Raw genomic sequence first — 15,255 nt, forward strand, 5'->3', positions numbered from 1 at the left:
AGTTTTCTGAAAAAGCTATCTTTCTATGTCAGTCGTTATTCGATTTTTCAAAAATAGCAGATCTACAAGCTCGTAGGCGCGCTACCGAGTGTTCTACCTCTCTCTCCAGTATAACTCTGGAGCATTGTCCAGGGTGTTTTAGAGGAGGAAAAAGAGTCTAGGACGTGTAGAGCATTGTCTAGTGTGTTTTAGAAAAGGAAGATGAGACTAGGATGCGTGGAGCATTATCCAGGGTGTTTTAGAGAAGCGACAAGAGTCTGGATTGTGTGGAGAGTTATCCAGGGTTTTTTAGAGAATGGAGAAGAGTCTGGGACGTGTGGAGCGTTGTCTAGGGTGTTTCAGAGAAGGGAAAAGAGAGTAGGATATGTGGAGCGTTTTCCAGGGTGTTTTAGAAAAGGGAGATGAGACTAAGACGTGTGGAGCGTTGTCCAGTGTGTTTAAGGGAAGGGAGATGAGACTAAGACGTGTGGAGCGTTGTCCAGTGTGTTTAAGGGAAGGGAGATGAGACTAAGACGTGTGGAGCGTTGTCCAGTGAGTTTAAGGGAAGGGAGATGAGAGTAAGACGTGTGGAGCGTTGTCCAGTGTGTTTTAGAGAAGGAAAAATAGTCTAGGACGTGTGGAGCGTTGTCCAGTGAGGGCAAGAGACATACAGTTAATACAGGAGAGAGAGAGGTCTCTGAAGGCGAGAGACATAGGGTTAATACAGGAGAGAGAGGTCTCTGAGGGCGAGAGACATACAGTTACCGTAGTACAGGAGAGAGAGGACTCTGAGGGCGAGAGACATACAGTTAATACAGGAGAGAGAGGTCTCTGAGGGCGAGAGACATAGAGTTAATACAGGAGAGAGAGTAGAGTTTTATTTGTTTTGGTCATTATAACAAATCAATCAAATCAATACATTTTTTTTGCCAAAGAAACAGACCAAAAAGGTGTAGGCTGAAGCCAAAGCTTATAGTGCCTACCCTTCTAAAAAAATAAATGGCTTTCATAAGTCAAATAGTACAACAAAGCAAACAGAAGGGAGAAAAGAAAAAACAACAAAAACAAACATAACATAAAACAAAAACAAAGACAGACAGGACAATACAAACAAAAACAAAACACAAAACGAGAAAACAAAACATCATATCAATGTTCTATATGTTTCTACTATTTTTGATCTATACAATTTTTTTATTTATTTAATGTACTACAGTTTTTTAGTTCATCATCTAATCCATTCCACAGCTTGACCCCTCTGACCGATATGCACCTCTCTCTGATGTTTGTTCTAGTATTTATTTGTTTGAAAATGGAAGTGCCTCTTAGACTGTAGCGACTCTCTCTAGGCCAGAACAGAGAGGTCTCTGAGGGCGAGAGACATAGAGTTAATACAGGAGAGAGAGGTCTCTGAGGGCGAGAGAGATAGGGTTAATACAGGAGAGAGACGTCTCTGAGGGCGAGAGACATACAGTTAATACAGGAGAGAGAGGTCTCTGTGGGCGAGAGACATAGGGTTAATACAGGAGAGAGAGGTCTCTGAGGGCGAGAGACATAGAGTTAATACAGGAGAGAGAGAGAGATCTCTGAGGGCGAGAGACATACAGTTAATACAGGAGAGAGAGGTCTCTGAGGGCGAGAGACATAGGGTTAATACAGGAGAGAGAGGTCTCTGAGGGCGAGAGACATACAGTTAATACAGGAGAGAGAGATAGGTCTTGAGGGCGAGAGACATACAGTTAATACAGGAGAGAGAGGTCTCTGAGGGCGAGAGACATAGGGTTAATACTGGAGAGAGAGGTCTCTGAGGGCGAGAGACATAGAGTTAATACAGGAGAGAGAGAGAGATCTCTGAGGGCGAGAGACGTACAGTTAATACAGGAGAGAGAGGTCTCTGAGGGCGAGAGACATACAGTTAATACAGGAGAGAGAGGTCTCTGAGGGCGAGAGACATAGAGTTAATACAGGAGAGAGAGGTCTCTGAGGGCGAGAGACATACAGTTAATACAGGAGAGAGAGAGAGGTCTTGAGGGCGAGAGACATACAGTTAATACAGGAGAGAGAGGTCTCTGAGGGCGAGAGACATAGGGTTAATACAGGAGAGAGAGGTCTCTGAGGGCGAGAGACATAGAGTTAATACAGGAGAGAGAGAGAGAGATCTCTGAGGGCGAGAGACGTACAGTTAATAGAGGAGAGAGAGGTCTCTGAGGGCGAGAGACATACAGTTAATACAGGAGAGAGAGGTCTCTGAGGGCGAGAGACATACAGCTAATACAGGAGAGAGAGGTCTCTGAGGGCGAGAGACATACAGTTAATACAGGAGAGAGAGAGATCTCTGAGGGCGAGAGACATAGGGTTAATACAGGAGAGAGAGGTCTCTGAGGGCGAGAAATGTCCAGGGTGTTTTAGGGAAGGGAGAAGAGTCTGGGAGGTGTGGAGCATTGGCACGCACACACACGCACGCTTTTACTCTCTCTCTTATTCACTCTCTCTCTCTTATTCACTCTCTCTCTCTATCTCTCTCTATATCTATCTCTCTCTCTTACTTAGTGGCGTGCTACGAGCTTGTACATCTGCTATTTTTCAATAGCTAATGCATAACAGAAGGAAAAAGAGTCTAGTACGTGTGGAGCGTTGTCCAGGGTGTTTTAGGGAAGGGAGAAGAGTCTGGGAGGTGTGGAGCTTTGGCACGCACGCACGCACGCACGCGCGCACGCACGCGCGCACGCACGCTTTTACTCTCTCTCTCTCTCTCTCTCTCTCTCTCTCTCTATCTATCTCTCTCTATATCTATCTCTCTCTCTTACTTAGTGGCACGCTACGAGCTTGTACATCTGCTATTTTTCAATAGCTAATGCATAACAGAAGGAAAAAGAGTAGGACGTGTGGAGCGTTGTCCAGGGTGTTTTAGGGAAGGGAGAAGAGTCTGGGAGGTGTGGAGCATTGGCACGCACGCATGCACGCTTACTCTCTCTCTCTTATTCACTCTCTCTCTCATTCTCTCTCTCTCTCTCCACCAGCAGCAGCCTGTTGGACAGCCAGAGCAACCAGAACCTGCTCAGCCCCGCCCACCGGGCGCTGTCGCCAGGCGCCTCCACCCCGACAAGTAAACCTCTCATTGGAGCAGACTCGGCGGAGTCCCTCAGGGATAGTGTCTTGTCTGTTTTCGCTCTACATTAACCCATTTTGACCTGAGATCAGATTCTAAAAATGTCTTCTACATCCTGACAGTTTTCTGAAAAAGCTATGTTTCTATGTCAGTCGTTCTTTGATTTTTCAAAAATAGCAGACCTACAAGCTCGTAGGCGCGCTACCGAGTGTTCTACCTCTCTCTCTCCAGTATAACTCTGGAGCATTGTCCAGGGTGTTTTAGAGGAGGAGAAATAGTCTAGGACGTGTGGATGCGTTGTCTAGGGTGTTTTAAAAAAGGGAGATGAGACTAGCATGCGTGGAGCGTTGTCCAGTGTGTTTTAGGGAAGGGACAAGAGCCTGGGATGTGTGGAGAGTTGTCCAGTGTGTTTTAGGGAAGGGAGAAGACTCTGGGACGTGTGGAGCATTGTCCAGGGTTCACTTGCTGTGTACCAGAGTGCAGGTTAACAAGCAGCAAATGCAGAGTCGGACCGTTAGTCAAGAGTGTGTGTGAAAGTGGGCCCTACATATAGGGCTGGAAAGAGATTTTCTACAAATGTAGGTGGAGCTAATGGTTCAAATGAGCTGTTGTTGGTGTCTCAGTTGATAGCAATTAGTCCCAATCTCCTTGTTCAGTTTCAGAGATACAATCCGATTAATGTGCCAACTAAAACACAGACAGGAAATGTATAGAAAGGTTCAGAGTATGTGTTCACTTACTGTGTACCAGAGTGCAGGTTAACAAGCAGCAAATGCAGAGTCGGACCGTTTGTCTGAGGGTGTGTGAAAGTGGGCAAAGATAAAGGAGTCTGGTGGTAGTTGACCACAACAATGGGTTCAGCGCAAACCCAGAGTAGCAATGCAGAGTAGCAATACTGCCATTTGAGCTCCAGGGAGAGCTAGAGATGGATCGTTTGCAGTTCTCAAGGAATGTATTGCAGGCTGAACTTGGTTTTTCAGCACAGCAGCTGGATTATATCTTCGCTCTCCCAGGAAAGAAGGTATTTGAAGTCCTCTTCGGCACGTTGTTAACACGTTGTTAACAAGCAGCAAATGCAGAGTCAGACCGTTAGTCAGAGTGTGTGTGAAAGTGGGCCCTATATATAGGGCTGGAAAGAGATTTTCTACAAATGTAGGTGGAGCTAATAAGTGTGTGTGAAAGTGTAATACTTACCTGGCAGTGGAGACACCATGATCAAGAAGTTGAAGGTGGCTAACCCTGCCACAGTACTTAAACATTGATTTATCTGGCCGAGCGGTGTATGGGGCAAAGATAAAGGAGTCTGGTGGTAGTTGCTTGCCGTTGCTGTACGGAGGAGGAGAATCCTTCGGCGTCGACCACAACAATGGGTTCAGCGCAAACCCAGAGTAGGCGCAATGCTGTCAGATTTGAGCTCCAGGGCGAGCTCGAGATGGATCGTTTGCAGTTCTCAAGGAATGTATTGCAGGCTGAACTTGGTTTTTCAGCACAGCAGCTGGATTATATCTTCGCTCTCCCAGGAAAGAAGGTATTTGAAGTCATCTTCGGCACGTTGTTAACAAGCAGCAAATGCAGAGTCGGACCGTTAGTCAGAGTGTGTGTGAAAGTGGGCCCTATATATAGGGCTGGAAAGAGATTTTCTACAAATGTAGGTGGAGCTAATAAGTGTGTGTGAAAGTGTAATACTTACCTGGCAGGGGAGACGCCATGATCAAGAAGGTGAAGGTGGTTCACCTGCCACAGTACTTAAACATTGATTTATCTGGCCGAGCGGTGTATGGGGCAAAGATAAAGGAGTCTGGTGGTAGTTGCTTGCCGTTGCTGTACGGAGAAGGTATTTGAAGTAATCTTCGCCACGTTGTTAACACGTGGTTAACAAGCAGCAAATGCAGAGTCGGACCGTTAGTCAGAGGGTGTGTGAAAGTGGGCCCTATATATAGGGCTGGAAAGAGATTTTCTACAAATGTAGGTGGAGCTAATAAGTGTGTGTGAAAGTGTAATACTTACCTGGCAGGGGAGACGCCATGATCAAGTAGGTGAAGGTGGTTCACCTGCCACAGTACTTAAACATTGATTTATCTGGCCGAGCGGTGTATGGGGCAAAGATAAAGGAGTCTGGTGGTAGTTGCTTGCCGTTGCTGTACGGAGAAGGTATTTGAAGTAATCTTCGGCACGTTGTTAACACGCAGCAAATGCAGAGTCGGACCGTTAGTCAGAGGGTGTGTGAAAGTGGGCCCTATATATAGGGCTGGAAAGAGATTTTCTACAAATGTAGGTGGAGCTAATAAGTGTGTGTGAAAGTGTAATACTTACCTGGCAGGGGAGACGCCATGATCAAGTAGGTGAAGGTGGTTCACCTGCCACAGTACTTAAACATTGATTTATCTGGCCGAGCGGTGTATGGGGCAAAGATAAAGGAGTCTGGTGGTAGTTGCTTGTCGTTGCTGTACGGAGAAGGTATTTGAAGTAATCTTCGGCACGTTGTTAACACGTGGTTAACAAGCAGCAAATGCAGAGTCGGACCGTTAGTCAGAGGGTGTGTGAAAGTGGGCCCTATATATGGGGCTGGAAAGAGATTTTCTACAAATGTAGGTGGAGCTAATAGTTCAAATGAGCTGTTGTTGATGTCTCAGTTGATAGCAATTAGTCCTAATCTCTTTGTTCAGTTTCAGAGATACAATCCGATTAATGTGCCAACTAAAACACAGACAGGACATGTATAGAAAAGTTTCAGAGTATGTGTTCACTTACTGTGTACCAGAGTGCAGGTTAACAAGCAGCAAATGCAGAGTCGGACCGTTAGTCAGAGGGTGTGTGAAAGTGGGCCCTATATATAGGGCTGGAAAGAGATTTTCTACAAATGTAGGTGGAGCTAATAAGTGTGTGTGAAAGTGTAATACTTACCTGGCAGTGGAGACACCATGATCAAGAAGTTGAAGGTGGTTCACCTGCCACAGTACTTAAACATTGATTTATCTGGCCGAGCGGTGTATGGGGCAAAGATAAAGGAGTCTGGTGGTAGTTGCTTGCCGTTGCTGTACGGAGGAGGAGAATCCTTCGGCGTCGACCACAACAATGGGTTCAGCGCAAACCCAGAGTAGGCGCAATGCTGTCAGATTTGAGCTCCAGGGCGAGCTCGAGATGGATCGTTTGCAGTTCTCAAGGAATGTATTGCAGGCTGAACTTGGTTTTTCAGCACAGCAGCTGGATTATATCTTCGCTCTCCCAGGAAAGAAGGTATTTGAAGTAATCTTCGGCACGTTGTTAACACGTGGTTAACAAGCAGCAAATGCAGAGTCGGACCGTTAGTCAGAGGGTGTGTGAAAGTGGGCCCTATATATAGGGCTGGAAAGAGATTTTCTACAAATGTAGGTGGAGCTAATAAGTGTGTGTGAAAGTGTAATACTTACCTGGCAGGGGAGACGCCATGATCAAGTAGGTGAAGGTGGTTCACCTGCCACAGTACTTAAACATTGATTCATCTGGCCGAGCGGTGTATGGGGCAAAGATAAAGGAGTCTGGTGGTAGTTGCTTGCCGTTGCTGTACGGAGAAGGTATTTGAAGTAATCTTCGGCACGTTGTTAACACGTGGTTAACAAGCAGCAAATGCAGAGTCGGACCGTTAGTCAGAGGGTGTGTGAAAGTGGGCCCTATATATAGGGCTGGAAAGAGATTTTCTACAAATGTAGGTGGAGCTAATAGTTCAAATGAGCTGTTGTTGATGTCTCAGTTGATAGCAATTAGTCCTAATCTCTTTGTTCAGTTTCAGAGATACAATCCGATTAATGTGCCAACTAAAACACAGACAGGACGTGTATAGAAAAGTTTCAGAGTATGTGTTCACTTACTGTGTACCAGAGTGCAGGTTAACAAGCAGCAAATGCAGAGTCGGACCGTTAGTCAGAGGGTGTGTGAAAGTGGGCCCTATATATAGGGCTGGAAAGAGATTTTCTACAAATGTAGGTGGAGCTAATAAGTGTAATACTTACCTGGCAGGGGAGACACCATGATCAAGAAGGTGAAGGTGGTTCACCTGCCACAGTACTTAAACATTGATTTATCTGGCCGAGCGGTGTATGGGGCAAAGATAAAGGAGTCTGGTGGTAGTTGCTTGCCGTTGCTGTACGGAGGAGGAGAATCCTTCGGCGTCGACCACAACAATGGCTTCAGCGCAAACCCAGAGTAGGCTCAATGCTGTCAGATTTGAGCTCCAGGGCGAGCTCGAGATGGATCGTTTGCAGTTCTCAAGGTATGTATTGCAGGCTGAACTTGGTTTTTCAGCACAGCAGCTGGATTATATCTTCGCTCTCCCAGGAAAGAAGGTATTTGAAGTCATCTTCGGCACGTTTGGATGTTTTGAGCAGTGTGTTGACAGATTTCGTCAGAGAAAAGAGAACAACCCAAGGTTGCAGAACATCAGACTCATTCCACTCTCGGAGAGAGATGCAAAAACAGTGACAGTGATAATGTATTCTGAAAATGTCACAACTGCTGATATAGAAACGTGGTTGGAATTCAAATGTGACGTGCAGAGAGGCCTGGAACTGAAGGACCAGGACGGCATCCGTACAGGTGCGCGGCGTGTTTACGTCAAACTAAGGAGAGACGTGAGAAGTTAATCGTTAAGGTCATTACACACTGGCGAATTGGCGACGCGATATATTCGTGCAAATAATTCGCATTAAAAAAAAAACAATTGAAGTCCATGCAAGCTTCCACATCAGTGGCGAATGTGCGAATGTGCGAAAATGCGACCGTTTTCGCTTTTATTTGTTCGCTCTGGTGTCGTATTTTGCAGAGATTCGCAGGCGAACTGCAACATGCAATATTTCGCATTTTCAGATCGCTTATTCGCATCGCGTCGCTAATTCGCCAGTGTGTAATGACCTTTAGTCTGAGTGTGTGTCTGAGTGTGTGTGAAAGTATGAAAGTATACAGTAAGTTGATACAGAACCCCTAGGACGGCCTCCTTCGATGTGTCTGGGTGTCCGGGTCTTTGGATTGGATACTAGGCTATATTAGTCAGCCTGTGTGATTTTGGATTGGAAATTGGAACGAGACAGAGAAGAAATTGGAACGATACAGAGAAGAAATTGGAACGATACAGAGAAGAAAAAATTGGAACGATACAGAGAACCAATAGACGGGACAAGACAAGACAAACAGATAGTACAAAAATAAAGAAAGGAAATGTATAGAAAAGGTTCGGAGATTTTTTTGGAAAGAGATTTTCTACAAATGTAGGTGGAGCTAATAGTTCAAATGAGCTGTTGTTGATGTCTCAGTTGATAGCAATTCCTTGCTATCAACTTCCTTGCTTCCTTCCTTCTTTCCTTCCACACACACACACACACACACACACACACTGTATATGCACACACACACACACACACACACACACACACACACACACACACACACACACACACACACACACACACACACACACACACACTGTATACGCACACACACACACACACACACACACACACACACACACACACACACACTCCTTCCTTCCTTGCTTCCTTCCTTCCTTCCTTGCTTCCTTCCTTGCTTCTTTCCTTCCACACACACACACACACACACACACACACACACACACACACACACACACTGTATACGCACGCACGCACCTCCCCTCTCCTACCTGCTCTCCTCTCTTTCTCCCTCCCCTCACTTACCTGCTCTCCTCTCTTTCTCCCTCCCCTCACCTACCTGCTCTCCTCTCTTTCTCCCTCATTCCTTCCTTTCTTCCTTCCTTCCTTCCTTCTTTCCTTCCACACACACACACACACACACACACACACACACACACACACACACACACACACACACACACACACACACACACACACACACACACACACACACACACCTTCCTTCCTTGCTTCCTTCCTTCTTTCCTTCCACACACACACACACACACACACACACACACACACACACACACACACACTGTATACGCACGCACGCACCTCCCCTCACCTACCTGCTCTCCTCTCTCTCTCCCTCCCCTCACCTACCTGCTCTCCTCTCTCTCTCTCCCCTCACCTACCTGCTCTCCTCTCTTTCTCCCTCCCCTCACCTACCTGCTCTCCTCTCTCTCCCTCCCCTCACCTACCTGCTCTCCTCTCTCTCTCTCCCCTCACCTACCTGCTCTCCTCTCTTTCTCCCTCCCCTCACCTACCTGCTCTCCTCTCTCTCCCTCCCCTCACCTACCTGCTCTCCTCTCTCTCTCTCCCCTCCCCTACCTGCTCTCCTATCTTTCTCCCTCCCCTCACCTACCTGCTCTCCTCTCTTTCTCCCTCCCCTCACCTACCTGCTCTCCTCTCTTTCTCCCTCCTTCCTTCCTTCACACACACACACACACACACACACACACAGTATACATCTTCAGAAACATCAACCGCCTCCGCCCCTCCCTAACTCCCCACAGTGCCGCTATCCTGGTTCACTCTCTTGTCTCTTCCCGCCTGGACTACTGTAATTCCCTTCTCTTTGGTCTCCCCCACAAACTCCTCCATGAACTCCAACTAGTCCAGAACGCTGCTGCCCGTATTGTCACCAGAACCCCTGTCATCAGTCACATCACCCCTGTTTTACACCAACTCCACTGGCTCCCCATCAAATACCGTATCGACTTCAAGATCCTCCTCCACACATTCAAGGCCATCCATAATCTCGCCCCCCCATACCTGTCTGACCTTGTCCAGGACATGTATAGAAAAGTTTCAGAGTATGTGTTCACTTACTGTGTACCAGAGTGCAGGTCAACAAGCAGCAAATGCAGAGTCAGACCGTTAGTCAGAGTGTGTGTGAAAGTGTAAGTTGATACAGTAAGTTGATACAGAACCCCTAGGACAGCTCCTTCGATGTGTCTGGGTGTCCGGGTCTTTGGATTGGACACTAGGCTATATTAGTCAGCCTGTGTGATTTTGGATTGGAAATTGGAACGATACAGAGAAGAAATTGGAACGATACTGAGAAGAAATTGGACGATACAAATTGGAACGATACAGAGAACCAATAGACGGGACAAGACAAGACAAACAGATAGTACAAAAAGAAAGAAAGGAAATCTATAGAAAAGGTTCAGAGATTTTTTTGGAAAGAGATTTTCTACAAATGTAGGTGGAGCTAATAGTTAAAATGAGCTGTTGTTGATGTCTCAGTTGATAGCAATTCCTTGCTATCAACTTCCTTGCTTCCTTCCTTCCTTCTTTCCTTCCACACACACACACACACACACACACACACACACACACACACACACACACACACACACACACACACACACACACACACACACACCTTCCTTCCTTCCTTCCTTGCTTCCTTGCTTCCTTGCTTCCTTCCTTCTTTCCTTCCACACACACACACACACACACACACACACACACACACACACTGTATACGCACGCACGCACCTCACCCCCCCTCCCTTACCTGCTCTCCTCTCTCTCTCCCTCCCCTAACCTACCTGCTCTCCTCTCTCTCTCCCTCCCCTCTCCTACCTGCTCTCCTCTCTCTCTCCCTCCCCTCACCTACCTGCTCTCCTCTCTCTCTCCCTCCCCTCACTTACCTGCTCTCCTCTCTTTCTCCCTCCCCTCACCTACCTGCTCTCCTCTCTTTCTCCCTCCTTCCTTCATTCCTTCCTTCACACACACAAACACACACCCACACACACACACACACCTTCCTTGCTTCCTTGCTTCCTTGCTAACCTTAACCCTAACCCTAAGGGAGATGAGTCTAGGACGTGTGGAGCGTTGTCCAGGGTGTTTTAGAGAAGGGAGAAGAGTCAGGGACATGTGGAGCATTGTCCAGGGTGTCCAGCATTGGCACGCACGCACGCTTTTACTCTCGCTCTCTTATTCACTCTCTCTTATTCACTCTCTCTCTCTCTCTCTCTCTATCTCTCTCTATATCTATTGTTGGAGGAATCCCAAATAGACGAGCTGGACAGACGAAGTACTTGGTGCAATCAAAAAGGTTTATTAGATCCACAGATCTATCATCCAGATAGATGCCATCTCACAAAGGTCAAAGGTCTCATGCACAGATAAGCAAGATCGGGCCCGGAGTTCCACCGCCAGCCCGTAGAACTGGAGAACTCCCGGTTTCTACCAGAGTATTTATGCTCAGAGTTTTACCCAAGGGACCTTCCCCTATCGGTGCTTTTATTCCTAACATGGCGTGATTTGGCCCCAAGCTCCACCTAGGCGTCCTTGGGGCTGTCATCGGCCCTCCACGCCTAACATGGAGCGAGGGACCGCCACTCCACTGAGGAGGATACCGCGCACCATACCTGGCCATGGTTACTGCTCTTGTTTCGACCCATAGTTGTTCAATAACAGCCAGTCTGAACAGCCAGACCCCCTTGGCCAAGTCTGGTTAACTCTAAATATGGTTAACTTCAGGACAGGCCTGGGGGTTGCGTCCCCTACGAGGTTTCCCCCAGACAGACGAATTGAGAGGGAGCTCTCCGAGCTCTCGCATGATTCATGGCTGTTTGACATATCTCCATTCCATTCTGTCCTCTGTTGCCAAAGTGTTTATTTTACTCTGCAGCGCAGCCCTCTCCCTCTAACAGGAGAGATGGTTAGGAACGAAGGTTAAATAAGGCCTAACCTTGTACTATTAAATGTATTTAGCAAGGCGCCTATGAATAACAGTACATAGGGTATATAGTATATTGAAGTAGGCATAACAGTGCATAGTGTATACAGTATATTGAACATTAGGGGTACATGTTGAATTACAGTATGTAGTGACCATTAGAGTACATGCTGAATTACTGTATACAGTTCAATCCTGGGGGCCTCCATACCTCAATTATTCCCCAACACTATCTCTCTGTCTTACTTAGTGGCGCGCTACGAGCTTGTACATCTGCTATTTTTCAATAGCTAATGCATAACAGAAGGAAAAAGAGTCTAGGACGTGTGGAGCGTTGTCCAGGGTGTTTTAGGGAAGTGAGAAGAGTCTGGGATGTGTGGAGCATTGGCATGCACGCACCCACGCACGCTTTTACTCCCTCTCTCTTATTCACTCTCTCTCTCATTCCCTCTCTCTCTCTCTCCACCAGCAGCAGCCTGTCGGACAGCCAGAGCAACCAGAACCTACTCAGCCCCGCCCACCGGGCGCTGTCGCCAGGCGCCTCCACCCCCGACAAGTAAGCCTCTCATTGGAGCAGACTCGGCGGAGTCCCTCAGGGATAGTGTCTTGTCTGTTTTCGCTCTACATCAACCCATTTTTTTTTTTTTTTTTTAAGATATTTTTTTGCGGCTTACGCCTTTTATTGATTTTTGAAGGGACAGACAGTAGGCTGACAGGAAACGGGAGAGAGAGATGGGGGGATGACATGCAGTAAAGGCCGTGTCGGGCTCGGGAGTCGAACCCGCGGCACACTGCGCCTGGATTACCAGTCCGGTGCCCAGACCGTTACGCCACGGCCTGGGCCTACATCAACCCATTTTGACCTGAGATCAGATTCTAAAAATGTCTTCTACATCCTGACAGTTTTCTGAAAAAGCTATGTTTCTATGTCAGTCGTTCTTCGATTTAAAAAAAATAGCAGACCTACAAGCTCGTAGGCGCGCTACCGAGTGTTCTACCTCTCTCTCCAGTATAACTCTGGATCATTGTCCAGGGTGTTGTAGAGGAGGAAAAATAGTCTAGGACGTGTTGAGCGTTGTCTAGTGTGTTTTAGAAAAGGAAGATGAGACTAGGATGCGTGGAGCATTATCCAGGGTGTTTTAGAGAAGCGACAAGAGTCTGGGATGTGTGGAGAGTTATCCAGGGTGTTTTAGAGAAGGGAGAAGAGTCTGGGACATGTGGAGCGTTGTCCAGGGTGTTTCAGAGAAGGGACAAGAGCCATGGGATGTGTGGAGAGTTGTCCAGTGTGTTTTAGAGAATTGAGAAGAGTCTGGGACGTGTGGAGCGTTGTCTAGGGTGTTTTTAGAGAAGGGACAACAGTGTAGGACGTGTGGAGCGTTGTCTAAAGGGAGATGAGACTAGCATGCGTGGAGCGTTGTCCAGTGTGTTTTAGGGAAGGGACAAGAGCCATGGGATGTGTGGAGAGTTGTCCAGTGTGTTTTAGGGAAGGGAGAAGAGTCTGGGAGGTGTGGAGCATTGGCACGCACGCACGCACGCACGCTTTTACTCTCTCTCTTTGTCGAGTTATATATGGATGTACGGAAGGTATTCAGAATTGTTGTAAGATATAAGGGGTCAAATGATGATCATCTGTGTTCCACACTGGTAACTGAAAGGGGTCTGCCTGACCTGCACATTCCATTGCATGCGGCCACTCTAGGAGGGGGTTGCTTATCTGATCCTGCTGTGAGATGGTATTTATGACTTCCACAGGCAGGAAGAAACTAAGTTACCGACAGGACATGTCTATAGGTTACTAGGGGCCATAATCTGGTTCTTTAATTCCTTTCATTGATAAATGTGTTCTAAGTAACCAATATTATACTGGGTTAGTAAAGCCTAGATAATAAATATATGTAATGATCCAACAGTTGATCTAGAGATAAGCAGCAGCTCACATGACAGGAAGTGATGGGAGCTGTTGCAAAGGCTGTCTCAGTGCACAGGCAAAGAGTCTGTGCACTTCTCATTGGCTAAAGACAGGGGCAGAAAAACTGACCCTGCTATTTGATTGGTTGCAGAAGCAACCCACTGCTTTAAGTGTACTGTTTGGTCCAGGGTTGAATTAGATTCACCAGACCATCGTGACAGAAGCAGCAGAAGGCCAGCGGTAACTATATAATGATGATATGTGCATTATTCATAACTATGTTTTAATGTGTAATATGATAATTAGATTGTAACCAAGTGTTATTGTGTTTCTTTTCTCCAATTAATAATCTTGATACGGTAGATTTAAAACCACATACCTGGTATACAAAGTGGCCAATAGCCACACTTATTCAATGAGCATAGTGGAACCATCAAAAGGTGGAACACCACACACATGCACATGACTAGTGGAACCTCGCAAAGAGGAATACCATAAATATGTTTCAATAATCACTTCTACCAGATGAGAGCAGGTTAGATAATGGACTGTAAGGGGTACTAAAGCACAATCCAGAGTACTATTATCAGCGTGTGTGGGATAGAGTTGAACAAACGTGTGAATGTTGATATATGTGATTTATGTTTAATAATTAATTAATAAAAACCCTATAAAAAGCATGTTTGAATCGTAAAACAAAGGAAAATATTGAAGCATTAAACAAACCAATGTGCGTATTAAACGTAGCTAAATCTGCTTGCATTCTGGGGGAATTCGGATCCCGGCAAATCTCACCGAAAACCGGACACTCTTATTCTCTCTCTCTCTCTCTCTCTCTCTCTCTCTCTCTCTATCTCTCTCACTCTCTCTCTCTCTCTCTTTATCTCTCTCTATGTCTATCTCTCTCTCTTACTTATCCTATCTTCTTCAGTGAGAGGGTAATGAGAACACTTTATCTTCCAGTGCTGGTGTCGGAGAACCCACCTGACAGGATCTGCTGGAAGACCACCCTGCTGCTGCCTGGAAACCACGATGGACACATCAGCCTGGAGGAATGGTTAGAAGGTCCTCTAACTTTTTAGGATGAGTCTAGGACGTGTGGAGCGTTGTCCAGGGTGTTTTAGAGAAGGGAGATGAGTCTAGGACGTGTGGAGCGTTGTCCAGGGTGTTTTAGAGAAGGGAGATTAGTCTAGGACGTGTGGAGCGTTGTCCAGTGTGTTTTAGAGAAAGGAGAAGAAATTAGGACGTGTGGAGCATTGTCACTCACGCACGCACGCTCTCTTTTTTTTCTCTCTCTCTCTCTCTCCCTCTCTCTTACTAATCTTACTAATCTTACTATCCTATCAGGTTAGAAGATCCTCTAACTTTCTAGTAGGACATGCAGAGCTTTGTCCAGGGCGTTTTAGGGAAGGGAGAAGAGTCTTGGACATGTGGAGCGGTGTCAAACACCCGGATGCACCCCTGCACTACTGGCTAAGGTGCCACATGGTCCTTATCCGCCGGATCTGGTGTTTTGTCGACAGCACCAGGGCCGAGGATCATGTGGTGGGGAGGGAACTCCTCATGGTCCTGCTAAAATACATATTTGGCAGGGAAAGCGACGTCACTGTTGCGGACTTAAAAGATGTCGTTACAT

This window comes from Protomyctophum parallelum, assembly GCF_964188405.1.
Source record: "Protomyctophum parallelum genome assembly, chromosome: 4".
Classification (NCBI taxonomy): domain Eukaryota; kingdom Metazoa; phylum Chordata; class Actinopteri; order Myctophiformes; family Myctophidae; genus Protomyctophum; species Protomyctophum parallelum.